The sequence below is a fragment of the Oryctolagus cuniculus genome, chromosome 11, assembly GCF_964237555.1.
Source record: "Oryctolagus cuniculus chromosome 11, mOryCun1.1, whole genome shotgun sequence".
In the NCBI taxonomy this organism is placed as follows: domain Eukaryota; kingdom Metazoa; phylum Chordata; class Mammalia; order Lagomorpha; family Leporidae; genus Oryctolagus; species Oryctolagus cuniculus.
The window spans coordinates 64701773-64726136 of record NC_091442.1 but is presented as its reverse complement, the minus strand read 5'-3'; positions in this window follow the sequence as shown (position 1 = coordinate 64726136).

Sequence of the window (24364 nt, the reverse complement as noted above, 5' to 3'; positions counted from 1 at the left end):
CACTGTATTGCACTGTAATAGCCTGCTCAAGTACTCATTTGCTTCATGGTATTCTGTTTGTAAGAATTATTTTTTAATAGAGGGGGAGAGAGAGAGAGAGAGAGAGAGAGAGAGAGAGAGAGACTATCTGCTGATTCACTGCCTAGATGGTCTTGGGGCCAGGACTGGGCCAGGCTGAAGCCATGAGTCAAGCTTGTTCCAGGTCTCCCACACAGGTGGTAGGGGCCCAAACACTTGGATCATCTTCTGATGCATTTCCCAGGCCATTAACAGGGATATGGATTGGAAGTGGAGCAGCCCAGGCATGAACCAGTACCCATATTGGGGGGCAATGACTTTACCTGCTATGCCACAACGCTGGCCCCTGTTTCACTGTATTCTAAGACAGGGCCAGTATTGCTGTAGTTGTTTTTAATACAAATATATCACCAGGCTACAGCTGTGCCTGGTACTTAGAAGGTCCTTGAGAAATATTTGAGTGAATGAAGCAGACAGGGAGAAAGCATGAGAGATGGATTGAGACAGAGAAGGAAAAAAGGAGGAGCTATTATTTCAAGGACACTTCCACCTCTATTTAGGGGAGATTTATTTAAGGAATATTGATATCACTCTTAGTGTGGGCCAAGTACAGCAAATAGGAAGTCAATTAAATTGGCACAAACAGGCATTACCCAAGACACATCACAAATATTTTATATAGTCCTTATAATAATTATATACAATAAACAGTATTATATCTACTTTATAGATGAGGAGACTCAAGCAGGAAGACGTTAAGCTAAATTTCTCAATGCTCAGTAGTCACTGAGTGGTGGAGCTGGGTTTTGAACCCAGAGAGTTTTGCTCCACAGCTCATGTTTTATTTATTTGAAAGACAGGGTTACACAGAGAGGGAGAGACAGTGAGAGGTCTTCTACCCATTGGTTAACTCCAGGAGCCAGGAGCCAGGAGCTTTATCCAGGTCTCCCATGTGATACGTCTCCCATGGAAGAAGTATCCATCTTCTGCTAATTTCCCAGGTGCATTAGCAACAAGTCGTGCAGCCAGGACTTGAACCGGTGCTCCTATAGGATGCTGGCACTGCAGGCAGTGGGTTTACCTGCTTTGCCATCGTGCTGGTCCCCATTTCACATGTTTAACAGAAGCATGCTGCCTCTAGAGAAAAAGAGGAGGGAAGAACAGAGATAGAGAAAAATATCAGGGTATTTTAAAAAACGGTGGAAGATTGAATTAAAAAATGAGTTCACTTTGGGCAAATCTTGGGAACATTTTGAAGACCCCTGTAGTTTCAGAAATATTGCACCAATCTTTGCACACAACTTACCTGCCTGCGGGATCATCCGTTATATCAGAGATGACGTCACTATGGCAGAGAAGTGACCTCCTCAATCCAGTGCCCCTCTCATTTGGTCACTGAAGGGGGAGCTAACAGCAGTGATGGGTAAAGTGTACGTGAATGGTGTACAGAAAGCAAAACAGTCTCAGGGAAGAAATTCCTAGTCATTCTCACCTGTAGCTTACATATCCTGTAATGTTCCATGAGATCTGCTTGTTTTGCTGTAACATGTTTTAAATACCACTGAGCCAAACTGAAACTCCAAAAAGATGTATTTTATTTGCCTTGGGACTCTCTTGCGATTCTTATCTCAATTTGAAAGCAAACGTCTCACCTTTTCTTTTGTTTTGCCTTAATATAAAAGTTCCCCAAGTCTCAAGTTACTGTTGCTCTAAGGAGTAACTTTGCATTGAAAGTATAAATATGTTTTATGTTTAAACTTGAGAGCTAACATCTCCTTGAGATGAACGATCACAAAGATCACTAATTCAGGAAACAGAAGAGATAACTTCTGCATTAGAGATGCCTTTAAATATACTGACAAGGTTTTTTTTTTCCAGTTTTTAATCGACAAGGTTTTTTTTTAAAGAACCGTATAAATTAATCTACAACAACATCTCCTTCATGAGAGGAAATCATGGCTGATGGAGTGATGCTATTTATTCATATGTAAAATGCATATGGAGCCTAGGCATTTAGTGAAAGTCAGTATATAGCTTGGCAACTTTTTAAAAAAACTTTAATAAATATAAATTTTGAAAGTACAACTTTTGGATTATAGTGGCTTTTCCCCCCAAACCTCCCTCCCACCCACAACCATCCCATCTCCCACTCCCTCTCCAATCCCATTCTTCATCAAGATTCATTTTCAATTATCTTTATATACAGAAGATCAATTGGTATATACTAAGTAAAGATTTCAACAGTTTGCACCCACACAGATTGTATATAAAGTACTGGGGCATGGCTTGTGTGAGCCTGGTGGTTCTGGAAGGTTGAGGGCCGCTGTGGAAGCCCTGGTGCGTGCGCTCTGGGCCCTCTGGTGCCCTGGGAAGGAGTTCGTGGGTGCTGGCTGAATTGGGCAACTTTTTAAGTATACATACTATTACGAGGTATTTCTTCCCTAAACTATACTGGACCACCCAAGATATATCCTCAGTGTCACCACATATGTTCTTCAGGCACCTTGGAGTCTTGTGGAAAATAAAGAGATTAGTTTGAGTGATGGAAATTTGGATACAGATTCATAGGAGCTGGCCTCACGGAAGACCTGAAGACCTTCTTGATATTGTGAATGGCACACCTTGGCTTAGTGACACCTTCTGTTAACTTAGTACTTTTACTTCATCAAAACAGAGAGATGGGCTGAAAAGAAACTGCTCATCCACAGCCTCCTGAGCAGGCATGTGTGGGAGATAGGATCCCTTGGCTTTTCCTTGTGCCTCCAGACAACTGAGATTTGCATCAGCTGTGGAGTTCAACCCTAACTTCGTGCACACGGAATAGGAGGCTGACAGTGCCATGCACCTGGTTGAGGTGCCCAAAGAGCCAAGCAGGGGTATAAGCATAAGATATTTTGAGGAAAACGTGGGGGGGACACCCTACAATGCCTGGTCTGGATGTTTGTACCCCATCAGCTGTGTGACCCCCAAACATGCTGCTTAGTAATAAGGAAACCAAGACTTCAGCAAGCCAGCCATCAGATTTTCACTTTGTGACTGTGTGTGTCTTTGCTTCTGTACCAGTGCATCCTGTTCGCTGGGTCTGTCATGTGGCTTTTCAACTCTCAACCTTATGACACAGTGAACACACAGTGTTCTTGAACTTGGTAGTGTGTGTGTGTATTATTAAAGATTTAGAATTGGAGAGAGGGAGAGGGAGAGGGAGAGGGAGAGGGAGAGGGAGAGGGAGAGGGAGAGGGAGAGGGAGAGAGAATATCTTCTATCCACTGGTTCACTCCCCATATGACTGTAATGGTCAGATCTGGGCTAGGCTGAAGCCAGCATCCAGGAACTACATCCAGGTGTTCCACATGGTGGCAGGCACTCAAGTACTTGGGTCATCTTTCAGTGAATCCCCATGTGCATTAGCAGGAAGCTGGATTGAAATCAGAGTAGCCAGAATTTGAACTGGCACTCTGATATGGGATAATTGTATTGCAAGTGGTGAAGTGGTGGCTTAAAGTGCTGCACCAGAAGCACCGGCCCCCACACATGGTACTTTTGACTTGTTTGGTGTTTCCTGATTCATTCAAGTGTAGTCCAAGGAAGTAGGCTGATTTCACTTCAAACACAGGACATACACAAGCTGGAGCAGCTTAGGTAAAATAGAAGTGGATTGGGCCACTTTCTGTCTATATCTGTGTACCCATTATCTATTTATTTATAATGATTATCAGGTTTGGCTTTCTCTTTAATACATTCTATACCATGTATGTTTTACCATCTTTAATCCTCTCATCTAAATAGTATTGTGGGCTGGAATTAGGTTTGTTCTCCAATAATAACATTGGATTAAATGATGGAATTTTCCCTCATACATAAATAAATCTAGATTTCCACCCAAGATACAGTATAATAGGTCCTGGATTTATCATCTCACCTGAAACAATATAAAAAAAGATGAAATACATGAAATGGCATTCTCAAGACACTGGATGTCAGCCAGCAAAGAACAGTTATCACTGGCAAATGGGAAAGAAATAAGGTCACTGCTTTGGGAGTTTTCAGAACATTGTCCAGACAGAGCAACCAGGTGGAGCCTGGTGAACACCCCATGGTGAGGAGATGGGGAGCAGAGTCCAAGGCAATCAAAGCAGCTGGAGGTGGCGGAACAGAGTACTAGGGAGGAGTTGCTTGTTCAGAGAGAGAACTGCAGAGGACACCCCTCGAATATTCTTTAGTACTAGAAAGCAACTTGAGTCTGAGGGGAAAACCATCCTGAAATAGTGGAGGAAACAGTGACTGACATTCCCGTGTGGCTTGGAAGATTGCCTGTTCACGTCAGCCACAGGGAAAACTCAAAGCATATGACACTGGGTAGCATATTCAGAGGGTCTTGCTGCAGTAATAGGGAACAATTTGCTCTAAACCAAGCACTGCTTTGAACCTGCCAAACAAATCATAAAAACAAGAACTGAAACATCAAATAGCTTCCAAGTGATTTAACTACATCACAGAACTAAGCTCAAGGGTATTTATAGGAATGTAGAAAAATATCCTACATCCAGAAAGCTAAAATTCACAATTTCTGTTAGCAGACATGGGGGTTGTCTGCTTGGGGGCAGGGAGGTCACAGAATAATCAGCCTCCTGCAGGAATTGCTCAAAGGAAAGCTTTATTTTCTTGTGACAAGCCAAGGATACAGTAGGAAAGTAAAATCCCTACAGAAAATGCCTCAGAGTAGTTCAACAGGGATTTTATAGCAAGGGTTAGTAGGGTACCCAGGATGTAGAAAGGGAAGGATCTTCCTGTTCAAGCATCATGCATCTTAATACATTGTATGCTTATTTATTTTTTATTTTTAAATTTTTTACCAGTGCCTCTTGGGGCTGTGCCATAATCTATGAGACTGTTCATGGCAGTATATGTGGAAATCATCATAGATTTGTGAAAAATGTATGTTAACAGCCATGGCAACTGATTTATTCTAAGGAAGAAATCCTTTAAAAAAATGTGTCAACCAGATTCTGAATGACAATAACAGTTAATAATTTTTGAGCATTTATTTTGTGTTAATATTAGATACACATTATCTCATTTAATCCTTCAAACAATTCTCTGAAGTAGGTATTATTATTATTTCTACATTAGAGAGGAAATGGAAAAAAATTAGAAATATTAAGTCTCATGCCTGTGGTCATCCAGCTTGTAAGAGGTCAAAAGCCATTTTCTGCTTTGAGAACTGGGGAGAGGAGATGGGAAGTCTACAAGGATGTGAAAACAAGGTATTTCCAGAAAGAATCAGAGTTGAAAGGAGATGATAAGAATTTTCAAATCATCTATCAGAGGTAGAACTTTGGCTTCCCAAAGACAGTGCTGCTCAAATAGTCTACAGTGAAGAGATGTTTTCTCCAACCCCAGAGTATCTTTAACCAATGCTTTCTTGTAAAATGCAGTAACAAGAAAAAACTAGTCATTTTTAAAAGACCAGGAAATACAAGATCTCATTATTTTAGATTAGTAAGTAAAATTAGATTTAGCAAATAAAATTATTCCAGCAAACTGATACAAACGTTTCTCAACGCTTCAGTGTCTTTGAATAGTTAGGGAACTGGTCCAGGTTTGAGGAACACACTTTGAGAAGGGCAACGCTGAGACATCTAAGCTGTCGTTCACCTCCCAATAATAAGTTTGTCTCACTCCAGGGGTCCACTATCACACTCTACCCACTACTTCTAAGAGATCAAATTCTAGTCACTAGGATTTCGGTAGTAGCACACCTATTTACAAAGGAAGGGCCATTCAATGGAGATATGCAAGCAGATCCTCTGCACATAAGGATGGGGTTGAAATATCGTTCAACTGGCCTCATGGGACAGAAGCCTTCAAGGCAACGTAAACACGCATGGAAAATATAATGGCAACCAGAATCCACAATCAATTCATGTAGTTTCTGTAGTAGTCTTTCTTTCCTTCGTATGTTTTCAGAAGCCCCAGGGCTGGGGCACGCTTGGAGAGATTTCTCTCCATGGTCTCCTGTGCAACCACCTCCTCCACCCCAACCATCCTGCAGAGCGCTGATAACGAGAAAAGCTAACTTTCTTTTCAGATTCTTAAATGCAGGAATGTTGTGTTTATTTTTGTCCTAAGCCTTTTTCTTCTTTTCTTTTTCCCTTTTTGAGGGGTAATAAATGGGGACAATATTCCTCTCACCAATCACATGCTAGTTTAGGAGAATGAAAGGAGGGCTACCGTGGTCATGGGTTGGCTGCTTAGTTAGTTGGACTCCAGGAACATTAACCACTCAGCTGTTTGGGAGAAGGCAACCAAAGGTGTGCTCTCAGAGGGTTCCCAATTTCTTAGAGGGCCCACAGCACCACAATCAGTGGAGCCCACACTGAACGAGGAACCACCCAGACAGAGAAGATGCTGTCTGTTCTTCGTACAGTCGCCCAAACTCCCACGTGGAAAGGTGTACGTGCCCGTCCCTCATGCTGCTCTTCTGGATAAAAAGGACAGTCCGGGTGATATGAATCAACTAACCAGCCGGTATGTCGTCTCTGAGTACAGCTCAGCGAGGCAACAGCACCCCCAGTGGAGTTGCCAGCTGGTCCTCACCACCCATCTCCTCCTCTTCTCCATGCTGTCCCCACTTGGCCTCTAGCGTTTCAGTCAAACGGTTTTGGAGGCTGGAAATCCAAACAGTGCAGTGCCGGTCCTTGCAAGGGCCTCTCCAACTGCATCCACACAGGAGACAGCATCATGAGAGCGGGAGCATGTGCCAAAGGGTGAGATCACCTTCCTCACACTCGGTGGTCCTCTGGGGAGCACAGCACAGCTTCACATCACATTTAAAACTCTGGCCCAGTCTTGTCTCCTGCAGCCTTCATTGGTTGACTGGTTGTCTGATCCCCTCTGAGTATGATGTTGTACAATAATCCCTCCTGGAATATCCTCTGACAAACAAGCTCATCAGAGTAAACTGTTGTAGACTCTCAGCCGCTATTCCTCTGCTCTCCTCTTGCCTAAATCCCACACTCTTGCTCAGGTGTCTCGCATCCAATCAAAATTATCTGGTACAAATACTGGAAAGAAAACATGATCCCTAATGGCAAGATTTATCAAGTAATCAAAACCAACTTAGAACTCATATAGACATCATAATTAGCAGTTAAGGACATTAAAATAGCGGGGGTCCAGTGCCGTGGCTTACTTGGTTAATCCTCCGCCTGTGGCACCAGCACCCCATATGGGTGCCGGGTTCTAGTCCTGGTTGCTCCTCTTCCAGTCCAGCTCTCTGCTGTGGCCCGGGAGTGCAGTGGAGGATGGCCCAAGTGCTTGGCCCCTGCACCCGCATGGGAGACCAGGAGGAAGCACCTGGTTCCTGGCTTCGGATCAGCATAGCTCCAGCCATAGCAGCCATTTGGGGGGGTGAACCAACGGAAGGAAGACCTTTCTCTCTGTCTCTCTCTCACTAACTCTGTCAAATAAAAAAAAATAGCAAAACTGTATGTCATATATTCCAAGTTAGAGACACAGAAAACATAAAATTTCCAAAGTGTATTTGGAGATAAGAAAAGATAGTGTAAGATTAAAAAGTAAAATGCATGGGATTAACATCAAATCAGATAGTAAAGATTAGTGAAGTTTAATATGTAATAATGGAAATTAGTGAAACATTAGAGAATGAATTAGAAGTGAAAAATCCTCAGTGAGCTGTGAGAAAATGTATAGAGATTAATATATTTTTAGGCATATTATTTGAAGGAGAAGAGAGAGGATACACTGACCTCAAGCACGTGATATTCAAATTGCTCAAAGCCAGAACACATACAATTCTATTTTCCTTTATAGTCCTTAAGCCTTTTCTTTTTCTTTCTTGTCTATAACCTCCAGCATAATGTCGAATAGAAGTGGTGAGCCTGCCTGTTTTTGCAATTTCCCAATTTTGAGGAGAAAGCCTCATTTCACCATAAGGTATGATGTTAACTGTGGTTTTCCATAGACATCCTTTATCTGATTGGGAAAGGTCCTCTTTTTTTTTTTTTTTTTTATCAGTCAAACTCTTTAATCTCCCTTTACACATTACATTAACATTCATATTGCAAGGCAGTCCATTCACAAATAGTACAGTTTGATAAAAACATCACGCACATACCCCCAAGAGTCTACCAGATTCAGTCACTTTACTAAATCATTAAAATAATAAAAGTAATGAAAACATTATCATAATTCTTTAAAGCAATAAGGTCTGAGGCACTCTGGGAAAGATGTTCTCTTACAAGTATAATGTGTCAGTGGTATCAAATTATATTACAAGACAGTCATCAGAGACCCAGTAATAAAGTACACTGTAATGACAATGACTTTATGATCTGGTATGTTCACTACATACAATCCTATGTGGGCAACTGTGGAAAGGAACATAGATATTGGGCAGCTGGGGTCCTTTCTAAATGAGGTTCTTAACTATGCAAAGGTGAGGTGTGTTTTTAGCACACCGAAGACGCTGCATCCCTACTGCAAGGTTACAGTACGCAGAGACATTCCTTTTCCACCCCTACCAGGTTCACTAAAGGTTAGAGTCGAAGAGCTCAGCTGACTCACTGTGCTCACAGCTGGAGAGAGGTCAGAACTCTCTCCCCAGCATCCTCCCCAGTGCGACCTCCCCCCTCCTCGCAGTATCTCCAAGGCATACCTCTGAAATCAAACAGAGGGGAAGAGGGCTTTTCCCTCCCATTTCTGACAAAACTGAGGTCAGAAATAGCAGTGTATTACAAAATCCTCGTGTCGTGCAGCCACATGGCCGTTTCTGCCATAAACTAGACTCAAAAAACCTGATACACCTTCTTCCAAAGTGACTTTTCCCACATTCATGTACAGTACACACTGGTGAGATGGTCACGTTGAGTGAGTGCTTCCCTATGCACAATTACGCGGGGAAACAATTAGCAGAGGAGAGGGGGAGGCATTTGGGAAAGGTCCTCTTAATTTCAGTTCAGTGAGTTTTATCTTCAAAGGTGATGTTGAGCATCTTTTCATATACTTCTTGGCCACCTATATGGCCTCTTTGAAGAAATACTCTTCACGCCCTTCACTCATTTAAAAAAATGGTTTCTTTGGTTTTGGCGTGCTCTCTCTCTCTCTCTCTCACCATGGAGTTGTAGATTTGGGGAATTAATCCCTTATCAGACACGCAGTTTGTAAATACTTTCATCTATTTCATGGGTTGACTTCATTTTGTTGCTACTTTCGCAAGGCGGAAGCTTCTCAGTCTGATGTAACCTCATTTGTCTGCTTTTGCTTTTGTTGTCTGTGCTTTTTGTGTGATATTCAAGAAATCATTGCCAAGGGGCTTGGAGTTGTGGTGTAGCAGGTGAAGCCTCTACCTGCAACACTGGCAATCTGTATGGATGTTTACTCAAGACCTGGCGAGCTGCTCCATTTTTGAGTCAGCTCCTTGTGAATGCACCTGGGAAGACAGCGGAAGATGGCCCCAGTGCTTGGGCTTCTGCACCCAGGTGGGAGGCCTGGGAGAAGCTCCAGGATCCTAACTTTTGCCTGGCCCAGCCCCTGCTGTTGCAGCTGCTTAGCAAGTGAATCAGGGGATGGAAATATTCTCTCTCTCTCCCTCTCTCTCTCCCTCTACTCCTTGCATTGTAACTCTGCCTTTCAAATAAATAAGAAATTAAAAAATTAAAAAAAAAAAATCATTGCCAAGATCAATATGATGAAGATTTTCCTTGGTTTTCTTTTGGGAGTTTTATAGCATTAGGCTTTATGTTTAGGTTTTAATCCATTTTGAATTATTGTTTGTATATGATATAATGTAATCCAATTTCATTTGTTTGCATGCAGATATCCAACTGTCTCAAATCATTTGTTGAAGAGATTATCCTTTTTCCAACGTGTGTTGTTGGCATTTTTGTTGAAGAGTAGTTAACGGTAAATATATGGATTTATTTCTGGTCTCTATTCTGTTCAGTTGGACTTACATGTCCATCTTTATGCCACTACCATACTGTTTCAAACACTGAAGCTTTGTAATACACTGTGTGTTTTTCCACTTTCGATTTATCTCCTTGTTAATTCACCTGGGAAAGCAGTGGAAGATGACCCCAGGAGCCAGGAGCTTCTTCTGGGTCTCCCATGTGGGTGCAGGGGCCCAAGGATTTGGGCCATCTACTGCTTTCCTGGGCCATAGCAGAGAGCTGGATGGCAAGTGGAGCAGCCAGGACTCGAACTGGCACCCATATGGGATGCTGGCACTGCAGGCGGTGGCTATTCTGGTCTTTTGTGGTTCCATGTCAATTTTAAGATTTTTTTGTTGTTGTTGTTCTGGATTTTTAAAAATTTTTGTTTTTTTCAAGATCTATTTATTTACCTGAAAGTCAGAGTTACACAGAGAGAAAAGCAGAGGCAGAGAGAGAGATATCTTCCATCCACTGGTTCACTCCCCAGATGGCCTCAACGGCAAGAGCTGAGCTGATCTGAAGCCAGCAGCCAGGAGCTTCTTCCGGGTCTTCCACGTGGGTGCAGGGGCCCAAGGCCATCTTCCACTGCTTTCCCAGGCCATGGCAGAGAGCTGGATGGGAAGTGGAGCAGCCGGGTCTCGAACCAGCGCCCATGTGGGATATTAGCACTGCAGGCTGTGGCTTTACTCACTACACCACAGCACCGCCCCCCCCCCCTTTAAATTTTTGTTCTTTAAAGTTCTAGGCACTTTTCAAGAGAGGAAATTCAAATGGCCAACAGACACTTAAGAAAATGCTCAGGATCGTTAACCATTTGGGAAATGTGAATCAAAACTGCAATGAAGTTTCACCTCACTCCAGTTAGAATGGCTCTCATACAGAAATCAACAAATGACAAATGCTGGCAAGGATGTGGGGAAAAAGGTACCCTGGTCCACTGTTGGTAGAATGTAAACTGGTGCAACCACTGTGGAAGACAGTATGAAGATACCTCAGAAATTTGAATATAGACCTACCATATGATCCATCCATCCCACACCTGGGAATTTACCCAAACCAAAAGAAATCAGTATATAAAAGAATTAACTGTAACCCCATGTTCATTGCAGCACAATTCACTTTAGCAAAGTTATTGAATCAACCCAGATGTCCATCAACTATTGACTGGATAAAGAAATTATAATATATATACACTATACAATACTACTCAGCTGTAAAAGAAAAATGAAATCCTGTCTTTTGTAGCAAGATGGTCGCAACTGGAAATCATTATACTTAGTGAAATAAGTGAGTCCCCAAAAGACAGATATCTTATATTTTTCCTGACCCAAGTTAACTAATTGAGTACCTGAAATGTAATGTATTGGAATGAAATAGACATTTTGAGAATTGATGATTGTTTATATCTCTTGTCTCTTTCATTGAGGTACAGTGTTTTTTCTTTCTTTCTTTTCATACTATTTGTTGAACACTTTTACTTAGAGTAGGGTTAACTATATATGATGATTAAGAATACTGAAAATAGATAATTATAAAAATTATGAATGGGATGGGGAGGAAGGATTGGAGTATGGGCGGGAGTATGGGGTGGGGAAGTACCATTAAGTTCCTAAATCTATATATATGAAACATATGCAGCTTATATAATTTAAATAAAAAATTTTTGTTCTAATTTTGTAAAAATGCCATTGGGATTTTGATAAAGAGTCTTGAATCTGTAGGTCATTTTGGGTAGCATAAACAGTTACACAATATTAAGCTACCAATTTATGAACCTGGGATGTCTTCCCATTTATTTGTGACTCTGAATTTCTTTTGCCAATGTTTTGTAGTTTCCAGGGTGTAAGTCTATCACTTACTTGTTTAAGTTTATTCCTAAACATTTTATGCTTTTTTGATGTTATTGTAAATGGAATTGCTTTCTTAATTTTCTTTGTGGATCATTGGTTTTTAACTATCTATTTATTTATTTGAAAGGAAGAGTTACAGAGATAAAAGTTTAGACAGAGAGAGATCTTCTATTTGTTGGTTCACTTCTCGAATGGTCAGAGCAGCTAAGGTTGGGCCAAGGCCAAGTCCAGGAGCCTGGAACTCCATCCAGGTCTCTCACATGGCTGCAGGGGCCCAACTACTTGGGACATCTTCTGCTGCTTCCTCGAATGCATTAGCAGTGAGATGAATTGGAAGTGAAGAAACTGGGACTTGAAGTGGGACCCATATGGGATGCTGGCATTGCAGATGGTGGCTTAACCTGATGTGTCACAGTGCCAGCCCCTTTTAGTTTTAAAGATTAATTTATTTATTTAAAAGGTGGGAGGGGAGGGAAGAAGAGAGAGAGAGAGAGAGAGATTGATTCTGTCCTGATTCACTCCCCAAATGGCTACCATAGCCAGGTCTGGGCCAGGTCAAAGTCAGGAGCCAAGTTACTGCTTCCTGGTATCCCACATTGGTAGCAGGGATTCATCTCTACTGCTTTTCTAGGCATATTAGCAAGAAGCTGGATCAGAAGAAGAGTAGCTGGGATTCAAATGGGATAGCAATGTGACATGGGATGCCAGCATCACAAGCCACAGATTGAACTGCTGGGCCACATCATTGGCCCCAACAACTCAAATTTTAATTGACAGATAAGTGGATAAAGAAAATGTGATATATACATATATGGTCTATTACTGTGTTAAAAAGAAAGTTTTGCCACTTGGGACAACATGGATGCTATTGAAACAACTATGAAATCAGCCATTCACAGAAGGGCAATTATTACATGATTCCATTTACGTGAGGTATTTGTAGCAGTCAAACTTGCAGAAGCAGAGGATACAATAATGGTTGTCAGGGAAATGGGAGTTGTTGATTATTGGATATAAAATTTTAGTAAAAATAGATGCATAAATTTTAGAGAGCTGGTGTACAATATAGTACCTATAGTTGAAAACACAGTATGGTACACTTCAAAATTTATAAAGAGGTAGTTAATTGTTTTTATCATAAGACTAGTGTCTGCTAATACTAACTGATAGAATTAAAAAGGAGAGAATGATCCAACATGTAAAGTGGGATACTCGGCAGACTCATAGAATGGCAGATGTCCTAAACAGCATTCTAGCCTCAGAATCAGCCCTTAAGGCAATCAGATCTGGCTAAAACCCATGAGAGTATTTCAGGCATGGAAAGCCAAGACACTGTGGCAAACAAAACAAAACAAAACAAAACAACAAAACAAAACAAAACAAAAAAACAAAAAACAAACCCTGATCTAAATGAAAGATCTCTGTGAGTGAGATCCCAGTGGAAAGAATGAATGGGCCATCAAAGAAGGAGGTACCTTTCTCTGAAGGAAGGAGAGAACTTCCAATTTGAATATGGCCTTGTCTAAATAAGGTCGGAGTTTGTGAACTCAAGAGGCTTCCATAGCCTTGGCAGCTCATGACAGGAGCCTCTGGTGATTACTGACATCATAAATAAGAGTGTCAATTGTTAAATCAACAACAGGAGTCACTGTGCACTTACTCCCCATGTAGGATCTTTCCTTAGTGTGTTGTACTATGTGAATTAACGGTATAACTAGTACTCCAACAGTACTTAATACTTTTTTTATCTGTGTGGGTGCAAACTGTTGAAATCTTTACTTAGTAGGTACTAAATTGATCTTCTGTATATAAAGTTAATTGATAATGAATCTTGATGTCAAAGGATTGGAGAGGGAGCGGGAGATGGGAGGGTTGCGGTGGGAGGGAGGTTATGGGGGGAAAAAGCCACTATAATCCAAAAGTTGTACTTTGGAAATTTATATTTATTAAATAAAAGTTAAAAAAATTGTTCTTATCACACAAACAAAAGCAGAGACTCTAGGAAACTCTGGGAGGTGCTAGATATGTCTATTACTTTGTGGTGATGGTATTGTGGGTGTTTATGTATGTTAAAACTCACCAAATTGTGCACATTAAACATATGGAGTTCTCTGTGAATTTCATAAAGCTGTTAAAAAACAAAGTTGTTGAATTTGCCAAATAATTTTTCTGTACCTGAGGTGCTTTTATAACTTTCTCATATGAAGTGAATTACACTGATTTTTAATTCAATGTAAATTTTAATATTGCTTCTCATGATGATACATATACACTCGTATTATGATTTGTTGCTGGGTTTAATGCAAGACTTAATTTTTTCTTAATTGTGGTAAAAATATAAAATCCACCCTCATCCATTTTAAATGACATTAACCATATGAATATCTATACTGTTGTGTTACAGATGTCTAGAAATTTTTCATCTCACAAAATTAAAACTCTATATCCTGTGAACAACTGATTTTTGACAATTGAGCCAACCATACAATTCTAGGATAACTCTATCTTATTAACTATTCTTTTTGTAAGTTTCTGGATTCTTTTTGCTAACTCGGTGTATGCATGTGTGTATATGAGTGTGTGTTTGTGTATTTCTGCATCTATGTTCAGTATCAAGTTTATACTTTCCCACAAAAAAATGTTTCTTTATTTTCTGGTAGAGTTTGTGTAAGATTGTATTATTCTTCATAAAAAGTGTGATATAATTTAACAGTGGAGCTTCAACATTTTTTTTTTTTTACAGGCAGAATGGACAGTGAGAGAGAGAGACAGAGAGAAAGGTCTTCCTTTACCGTTGGTTCACCCTCCAATGGCTGCTGCGGCCGGCGCACTGCTGAAGCCAGGTGCTTCTCCTGGTCTCCCATGCGGGTGCAGGGCCCAAGCACTTGGGCCATCCTCCACTGCACTCCCTGGCCACAGCAGAGAGCTGGCCTGGAAGAGGAGCGACCGGGACAGAATCCGGCAACCTGACCAGGACTAGAACCCGGTGTGTTGGTGCTGCAGGCGGAGGATTAGCCTATTGAGCCGTGGCACCAGCCTTGGAGCTTCAAGTTTTAAAATTTTTATCCAGAGTTTGTTTTTAAATATGTAATTGCTTTACATTTGCTAAAAATCAACATCTTTTGGGGTCCCGCACATTATGACATAACCAGTTAAGCTGGCATCTCATATGGGTGCCCGTTCGAGTCTTGGCTGCTCCACTTGTGATCAAATGGGAAAGCAGTGAAAGATGGCTCAAGTCATTGGGCCCCTGCACCCACATGGGAGACCTGGATGAAGCATCTGGATCCTGGCTTTGGTCTGGCCCATCCCAGCTGTTTGGACCATTGGGGAATAAACCAATGGATGGAAGATTTCTCTATCATTCCCTCTCTGCCTTTCAGATAAATAAAAATAAAATCTTTAAGAAAAAAATCAACATCATTTGGTGTGCACTAATATGAGTTCTATGAATCTATTACTTAAGTTTTAATTTCTCTCAGGTAAATACTTAAGTGGGATTGCTGGGTTGTATGGCTAGTTGTATTTTTAATCTTTCAACAAATTGTCAAGGGGCTAGTGTTGTGGCATAGCAGATAAAGCCACTGCCTGAGAAGCTGGCATCCCATAAGGGCACTAGTTTGTGTCCTTACTGCTCCACTGACAGTCCAGCTCCTTGGAAATGCCTGGGAAAAGAAGCAGAAGTTGCCTAAATATTTGGGCCTCTGCTACCCACTTGGGAGACCCAGAAGCAGCTCCTGGTTCCTGGATTCAGCCTGACCCAGTCCGGGCTGTTGCAGTCATTTGGGGAGTGAACCAGCAGACAATCTCTCCATCTCTCCCTCTGTAACTCAAGAAAGAATGAACGAACGAATGAACGAAAGAAAGGAAAGAAGGAAGGAAGAAGTATTTCTAAAAAATGAAATTGTCAAAACTTTCTTAAAGGTACTATTTTGCTAGTAATGTATAACAGTTTCAGTTGATCCATATTCTCACCAGAACTTCATATTGGCAGTACTTTTTTTTTTTTTTAGCCATTCCAATAGGTGTATAGTAATATTGCACGATGGTTTTGAGTTTCTCTAAAGACTTATGATATTAAGCCATAAGCATCTACTTGCCATAGCACCTTTGATAAAGCTCTTATTCAAATCTCTTGCCCATTTACAAAAATTTTTGTTGCTAACAAGTTATTACATATCTTGTAAAGAACTGGAGGACAAAAGGTTGAAGGTTTCCAATGCAAAGAAATGATTGGATAATATTCTGATTTGATTATACAGTATACATATTGAGTTATACTGTACTCCATAGTATGTATAATTAAAAATAATTTTAATGACAAAAATTGGATGGTTAGTTTCCTTATTACTGAATTTTGAGAGTTCTTTATATACATGTATTTGGGGTATAAGTCCTTTGCCAGATAAATGACTTGAGAAATTTTCTCTTGGCCTGTGGCTTGCCTTTTCATTCTTTTAACAATGTATTTTGAAGAGAACTTTTCAATTTTCACAAAGTCAAGGTTATCATTTTTTCTTCTTGCATTATTCTTTCTGTCACATTTAACCCATTCTCACAAAGTATTTTTCTTTCCCCTAAAAATTTATAGTTTTAGAATTTTACTTTTACATCTATGATCCATTATGAGTTAATTTTTGCATAACATACACAGCATGACTGGTTCATGATTTCACATATAAGTATTTACTTGTTCCAGCATATATGTTGGAAAAACTATTCGTTGTCCAATTAATTGACTTTACACCTACATTAGCTTTCTGTCACTTTTAAAATTACTTGGGAGAAATTGCTTATGAAGGAATGCTTATTTCAGTTTGTAGTTTTGGAGATTCACAATGCAAGATCCGGTGGTTCCATTGGTTCAGTGTTTGATGAGGGTAGTGGATGGTGGAACAAGTGCAAGAGGAAGAATCACATGGCAAGCCAGGAGTTAGAGAGAGGGAGAGCATTTGTCCTCCATGTCCACATATCTCTGTTTTTAAAACTACCAGGATTTGGTCATGAAAATGCCACCTAGTGACTTAACTAATTACTTTCTTTTTTTTTTTTTAACTTTTATTTAATAAATACAAATTTCAAAAGTACAACTTTTGGATTATAGTGGCTTTTTTCCCCCTTAACCTCCCTCCCACCTGCAACCCTTCCATCTCCTGCTCCCTCTCCCATCCCACTCCTCATCAAGAATCATTTTCAATTATCTTTATATACAGAAGATCAACTTGGCATATACTAAGTAAAGATTTCAACAGTTTGCACCCACACAGATAAAGTATTAAGTACTGTTGGAGTACTAGTTATACCGTTAATTCACATAGTACAACACACTAAGGAAAGAGATCCTACATGGGGAGTAAGTGCACAGTGACTCCCATTGTTAACAATTGACACTCTTATTTATGATGTCAGTAATCACCAGAGGCTCCTGTCATGAGCTGCCAAGGCTATGGAAGCCTCTTGAGTTCACAAACTCCGACCTTATTTAGACAAGGCCATATTCAAATTGGAAGTTCTCTCCTTCCTTCAGAGAAAGGTACCTCCTTCTTTGATGGCCCATTCTTTCCACTGGGATCTCACTCGGAGATCTTTCATTTAGGTAATTTATTTATTTATTTATTTATTTATTTTTTTTTTTTTTGCCACAGTGTCTTGGCTTTCCATGGCTGAGAGACTCTCATGGACTTTTTAGCAGGATCCTAATGCTTTAAGGGCTGATTCTGAGGCCAGAGTGCTGTTTAGGACATCTTCCATTCTATGAGTCTGCTGTGTATACCACTTCCCATGTTGGGTTGTTCTCTCCTTTTTAGTTCTATCAGTTATTATTAGCAGACACTAGTCTTGTTTATGTGTTCCCTTTGACACTTAATCCTATCATTATGATCAATTATGAACTGAAACTGATCACTTTGACTAGTAAGATGGCATTGGTACATGCCACCTTGATGGGATTGAATTGGAATCCCCTGGCATGTTTCTAGCTCTATTAGGGGTAAGTCCGAGTGAGCATGTGCCGAACTGTACATCTCCTCCCTCTCTTATTCCCACCCTTATATTTAACAGGGATCACTTTTCAGTTAAATTTAAACACCTAATTGTGTGTTAATTAAAGAGTTCAACCAATGGTATTTAGTAGAACAAAAAAAAAATAGTCTTAATCTAATTACTTTCCAACGGCCTCCTCCACCCCCCTCTCAGATGCCACAATTGGATTAGGCCTCAACCCCTAATTCATTAACTATTAATATAATTCCATTAACATAAAACTCTGTGAACACACTTGTTAGCACACAAACCTTTGAGGGACACCCAACTAATATCAACATAGCAGCATCTACCGGGAAAGCATCTATATAAAAAATTAATTACTTATATACATGTGGGTCGATTTCCAGGCTCCAATCCATTTATCTATGTGCTTATCTTTTCACCAATACAACACTGTTTCAATAACTGTGACTTCATAGTACGATTTGAGATAGTGTGAATTTTCCAACTTTGTACTTTTCCAAAATTGTTTTGACTTTTTCCTTTTTCTGTATAAATTTCAGAATAACATTGTCAATTTCTACTAAAAGCTTTGCTGGAATTTTGGTACTTTTTTTTTCAGAGATTTATTTATTTATTTGAAAGGAAGAGTTAGAGAGAGGCAGAGGCAGAGAGAGAGAGATCTTCCATCTACTGGTTCACTACCCAAATAGCTGCAATGGACAGAACTGGGGCCCATCTGAAGCCAGGAGCCTCTTCTGGGTCTCCCAAGTGTGTGCAGGAGCCCGAGGACTTGGACCATCATCCACTGTTTTCCCAGGTGCATTAGCAGGGAGCTGGATTGGAAGTGGAGCAGCCGGGACTTGAATCAGTACTCATATCGGATGCTGGCACTGCAGGTGGTGGCTTTACCTGCTGTGTCACAATGCTGGCCCTGGAATTTTGGTACTTTTATTAAGGATACTTTAAGAATGATTTCTAATTGTTCACTGTTTGTATAGAGAAGTGAAAATGATGTTTTATACTAATCTTAACTTTTTAAAAAATATTTATTTATTTGAAAGTCAGAGTTACAGACAGAATGGGCAGAGAGAGAGGAAGAGATAGAGGAAGAGAGAGAGCTCTTCCTTCCCTGGTTCACTCCCCAAATGGCTGCAATGGCCAGAGCTGGGCTGATCCGAAGCCAGGAGCCAGGAGCTTCCTCCAGGTCTCCATACAGGTGCAGGGGCCCAAGGACTTGGGCCATCTTCTACTGCTTTCCCAGGCCATAGAAGAAAGCTGGATCAGAAGTGGTGCAGCCGGGACTAGAACCGGTGCCCACGTGGGATGCCAGCACTGCAGGCTGAGGCTTTACCCATTACGCTACATCGCTGGACCCATCTTTTTTTTTTTTTTTTTTGACAGAGTCAGTGACAGAGAAAGAGAGAAAAGTCTCCCTTCTGTTGGTTCATCCCCCAAGTGGCTGCTACGGCCAGAGCTATGCTTATATGCTTCTTCCTGGTCTCCCATGCAGGTGCAGGGGCCCAAGCACTTGGGCCATTCTCCACTGCCTTCCCAGGCCACAGCAGAAAGCTGGACTGGAAGAGGAGCAACCAGGAATAGAACCTGCGCCCCAGGCAGAGGATTAACCTAGTGAGCCGTGGCACTTCCTCCCACCCCCCGCATCTTAACTCTTAATCTTGATTTCTTGAGGTTTTGTATGTAGATAATTATGAGTTCTATGAATATAGAGAATGCTATTTCTCCTTTTCTAATCTATGTGTTTTTCCCCCCACATTTTCATGCTTTATTGAACCTCCAGTATGCATGAATTTTGGAGAGGAAATACTCTTGCCTTGCTGCTGCTGTTAGGGAGGAACCATCTACTTTTCATCAGTAAATAGGATAATGACTATAGGTTTTCTTGTAGATGCCCTTTGTAAGGGTTAAATTATTTTCTATTTCTCATTTGTTAAGAGTTTTAACTTTATGAATTGTTGCTAAATTTTGTCAGGTGTCTTTTTTTGGAATTAACAGAGATGGTAATATAATTTTTAGTCCATTAATATGGTGAATTATATTGATTAGCTCTTGAGTTGAACAGCCTTGCAGTTCCAAAACAAATTCTGCTTGGTTATGGTATACAATAATAGCTGTATATGTAATGTATTGTTAGAGCCCATTGACTAACATTTTGCTGAGGATATTTGTGTCCACGTTCATGAGGGATAATGATCTGAGGTTTTCTTGTATTGTTACATGTTTTTCTAGTATTAGAATTTTCAAAAACTCACTTTTTGATAGGTGTCATAGTGCAGCTGGTTAAGCTGCTGGCTTGGCATGCACACATTCAGTATGGGAATGTTGGATTGAGTCTGGCTACTGTTCCCACCCAGCTCCCTGCTAATGCACCCAGGAAGCCACAAATGTTGACTCAAGTACTTGGGTTCCTGCCACTGACTTGGGAGACCAGAAGTTTCTAGCTCTTGGCTTTAGCCTGGCCCAGCTCCAGCTATTGTGGCTACCGGGGAAGTGAACCAATGCATGGAAGATTTCTCTGTCTCTGTCTCCCTGTCACTTTGCCATTCAAGTAATAAATAAACAAATTTAAAAAGACCTCACTTTTACTTTTTTCTATTTCACTGATTTTCACTATTTTTTTTTTTACTTTTATTTTTCATTCTTTTTCTACCTTAAGTTAAATGCTTAAATAATTGATTTTAAACCCCTTTTTTCTTTTAAAGATTTATTTATTTGAAATCCAGAGTTAAACAGAGAGAGGAGAGGCAGAGAGAGAGGTCTTCCATCCGCTGGTTCACTCCCCAATTGGCTGCAAGGGCTGGAGCTGTGCCAATCCGAAGCCAGGAGCCAGGAGCTCCCTCCAGGTCTCCCATTCGGGTGTAGGGGCCCAGGGACTTGGGCCACCTCCACTGCTTTCCCAGGCCATGGCAGAGAGCTGGATGGGAAGTGGAGCAGCCGGGTCTGGAACTGGTGCCCATATGGGATGCCGGCACTGCAGGCGGCGGCTTTACCCGCTATACCACAGCACTGGCCCCCCAAACCTTATTTTCTAAAACAAGCACTTCAAAAGTCATAACATTGGAGTCATTTACATGATTTACTGAGTCTAAATATATTTTTTTTCTTTTTAAAGATTTTATTTATTTGAGAGGCGGAGTTACAGATAGAGGCAGACAGAGACAGGTCTTCCATCCACTGGTTCACTTCCCAAATGGCTGTGATGACTGGGGCTGGGCCAGGCTGAAGCCAGGAGCCAGAAGCTTCTTACAGGTTTCCCATGTGGGTGTTGGGGCCCCAAGCACTTGGGCTATCCTCCACTGCTTTCCCAGGTGCATAGCAGGGAGCTTTTTCTGAAGTGGAGCAACCAGGACTTGAACCAGCACCCATATGGGTTGCTGGCTCTGTGGCTTTAACACAGCACTGACCCCTAAATAATTTTCATCTTCATTAATCCTTGTTGACTTTCTAGATATCTTTTTTTTTTTAAGATGTTATTTATTTTACTTGAAAGTCACATTTACAGAGGCAGAAAGAGAGAGAGAAAGAGAGAGAGGTCTTCCATCTGCTGTTTCACTCCCCAGATGGCTGCATGACTGGAGCTGTGCTGATCCAAAGCCAGGAGCTTCTTCCGGGTCTTCCACATGGGCGCAGGGGCCCAAGGACTTGGGCCATCTTCTACTGCTTTCCCAGGCCATAGCAGAGAGCTGGATCGGAAGTGGAGCAGCCAGGTCTCGAACCAGCACCCATATAGGATGCCAGCACCGCAGGTGGCAGCTTCATCCACTATGCCACAGCGCCGGCCCCTAGATACCTTGTTATTTCTAACTTGACTGTCTGGTACTCTTTGCTTTGGTAGTACAAGATTATCCATTATTCTTATGGAAAGGTGTCAGAAGCATCAAACCGTGGGAGGCCTCTGAACAGATGGGAATTCAAGATGCTCTCCAACTGGAGCAATAGACAGCAGCAATAACTTGCTCATTGGTAGAAAAAACTCCTTACAATAAAAATTTCCTTAAAAATATAAATAAAATGCAAATGCAACTGCTTTACATTTAATATTAGCCATTTTAAATGTCATGACACTGAATTGAGGATGTTACTGTATCCAGAATTTCTAAAACATTCTAATGTACTTTCCCTTAAAATTTTTTTAAAATTATTTTTTGAGACACACAGAGAGCTCCCATCTCCTGTTTCAATTCTCAAAGAACCAGAACAGTCAGAAGCCTGGAACGCAACACAGGTCTCCCATGTGGGAGGCAGGAACCCAATCAGTTGAACCCACTTACTTAAACTCAGTTACCTCTGCCGCTTAGGGTCTGCATTAGCAGGAAGCTGAAGTCAGGAGCTGAAGCTGGGTATCAAACCTAGGGACTCTTGATACAGGATGTGGGTATCTTAACCCCTAGGCCAAATGCCTGCCCTCAAGACTTTCATAGAAGCTAGAACAAAATTTGAAAAGGCAAACAGTATTAATTTGACTCATCCTACTGGTTAACTATTTTGCTAAAAACACAGACATAATCTTTAATATCTTCAAAAACAGAATTTGAAACTTCCACTGAAATCTTTTATGAACTATGAGTATTCCAGACATCTACAAAGGAAATATTGCCTATTTTGTAAAACTTGGCAGTTTACACCTTCATCCCCATAAGCTTAATCCTAAGACACTGGTATCATTTTAGGGTTAAAAAAATAATTCTGAAGTTATTAACTTGTTTGGTGACAGTTGTGGTAAAATGTTTTTAAATACATGCTTCCTATCGTATTTCACTGTGTTTGTGTGTGTGTATCCCAAATATTTACGATTAATATGTTTGAATCCGCAGTAGTACTTCAACTCAAGACTACAGATTCATGGCTCAAAAGTGTTTACAATTCTGAGTTTCATAAATTAACAGCTTTACTTTATTAGAGTCACTCAGTGTTTAAGGGGGCTCTACAATAATACTTTTTAAAAAAAAAAAAGATCTTTATTTATTTCAAAGGCAGAGTGAGAGAGAGAGGAGTGGGGTAGGGGAGGCCAGAGACAGAGACAGAGACAAATCTATCTGCTAGTCCACTCCCCAAATGGCTCCAACAGCTGGGGCTGGGCCAAGCCAAAGTTAGGAGCCAGCTGCTTCTTCAGGGTGTCCCAAATGGGTGCAGACACCTAAGGACTTGGGCCATCCTTGGCTGTTTTGCTAGGTGCATTAGCAGAGAACGGGATCAGAAGTGGAGCAACTGGGACTCAAGCTGGTGACCCTAGGCATTGCAGGTGGTGCCTTAACTCAATATGCCTCAGCACTGGTCCCAGGAATAAGTTTTTTTTTTATTTTTTTTTATTTTTTTGACAGGCAGGGTGGACAGTGAGAGAGAGAGACAGAGAGAAAGGTCTTCCTTTGCCGTTGGTTCACCCTCCAATGGCCGCCACAGCCGGCGCGCTGCGGCCGGCGCACCGCGCCGATCCGATGGCAGGAGCCAGGTGCTTCTGGTCTCCCATGGGGTGCAGGGCCCAAGGACTTGGGCCATCCTCCACTGCACTCCCTGGCCACAGCAGAGAGCTGGCCTGGAAGAGGGGCAACCAGGACAGAATCCGGCGCCCCGACCGGGACCCGGACTAGAACCTGGTGTGCCGGAGCCGCAAGGCGGAGGATTAGCTTAGTGAGCCGTGGTGCTGGCCAGAATAAGTTCTTAAATTAAAAAAGTATTATCAATACTTTCTCCATTTTAAAACTTTTGTGTTTTCTTAAATGAGGGCAATTTAAAAATAATTCATGCTTGTTTTATCATAACTGATTTTCAGGACACCCATAATTCACAACACACAACATGCTGAAAAAAAGAAGATACTCTTTGGTGTTTCTACTATGAAGTTGAATGCCTGGACGTCTCTGGTTTCTTGGGTAAAGGAGTCCAATAAGTATAACAAGATCAATCTGGATAAAGTCATTAATTTTAAAATTGTCCGCTTGGTGTTATGGAAATATGCTTCTTACTATAAAGAAAACTCAATACTCTCACTATTAATAGGGAATATTTAGTCAGAAGAGAGCAGGCATATATGCAAGGTTAGATATAGGAACACTTTAATACATGATTCCAATAAATTATTTAAAACTTAGCATACCTAACAATCAATGAACAGAGGAGGAATAGTTACAAAATCTGTTAACCTAAAACGTTCCTTTATAGTTTATAGGAAAAGCAAATCCTGTTAAAGAAACATACTTTAATGAGAAGCTTGTTGGAGATGTTACAAAGCTTAAGAATGCTGAAATATTTTCTTCACTAAGAATTTAAAAATGAGGTGACATTTAAAGTTTAAAACAGTAGTTTGGGAAATACTAAGAAGTTGTCATTATTGACAAGAACATAAAAATACACATTATGGGAAAGACTGTTGGGATGTTTCCATATTTACTGTTTTATGTATATTTAACTTCAACCAGCAACAAACTTGAAGGTCACAGCAAATTAAAGTTTTTCTTTCACCAAACTATATAGAACAAGCTAAACTTTCCTGATGAGTGAAAAAATTTTTGGTGCAAAATAAGCACCAATTTAAGCATG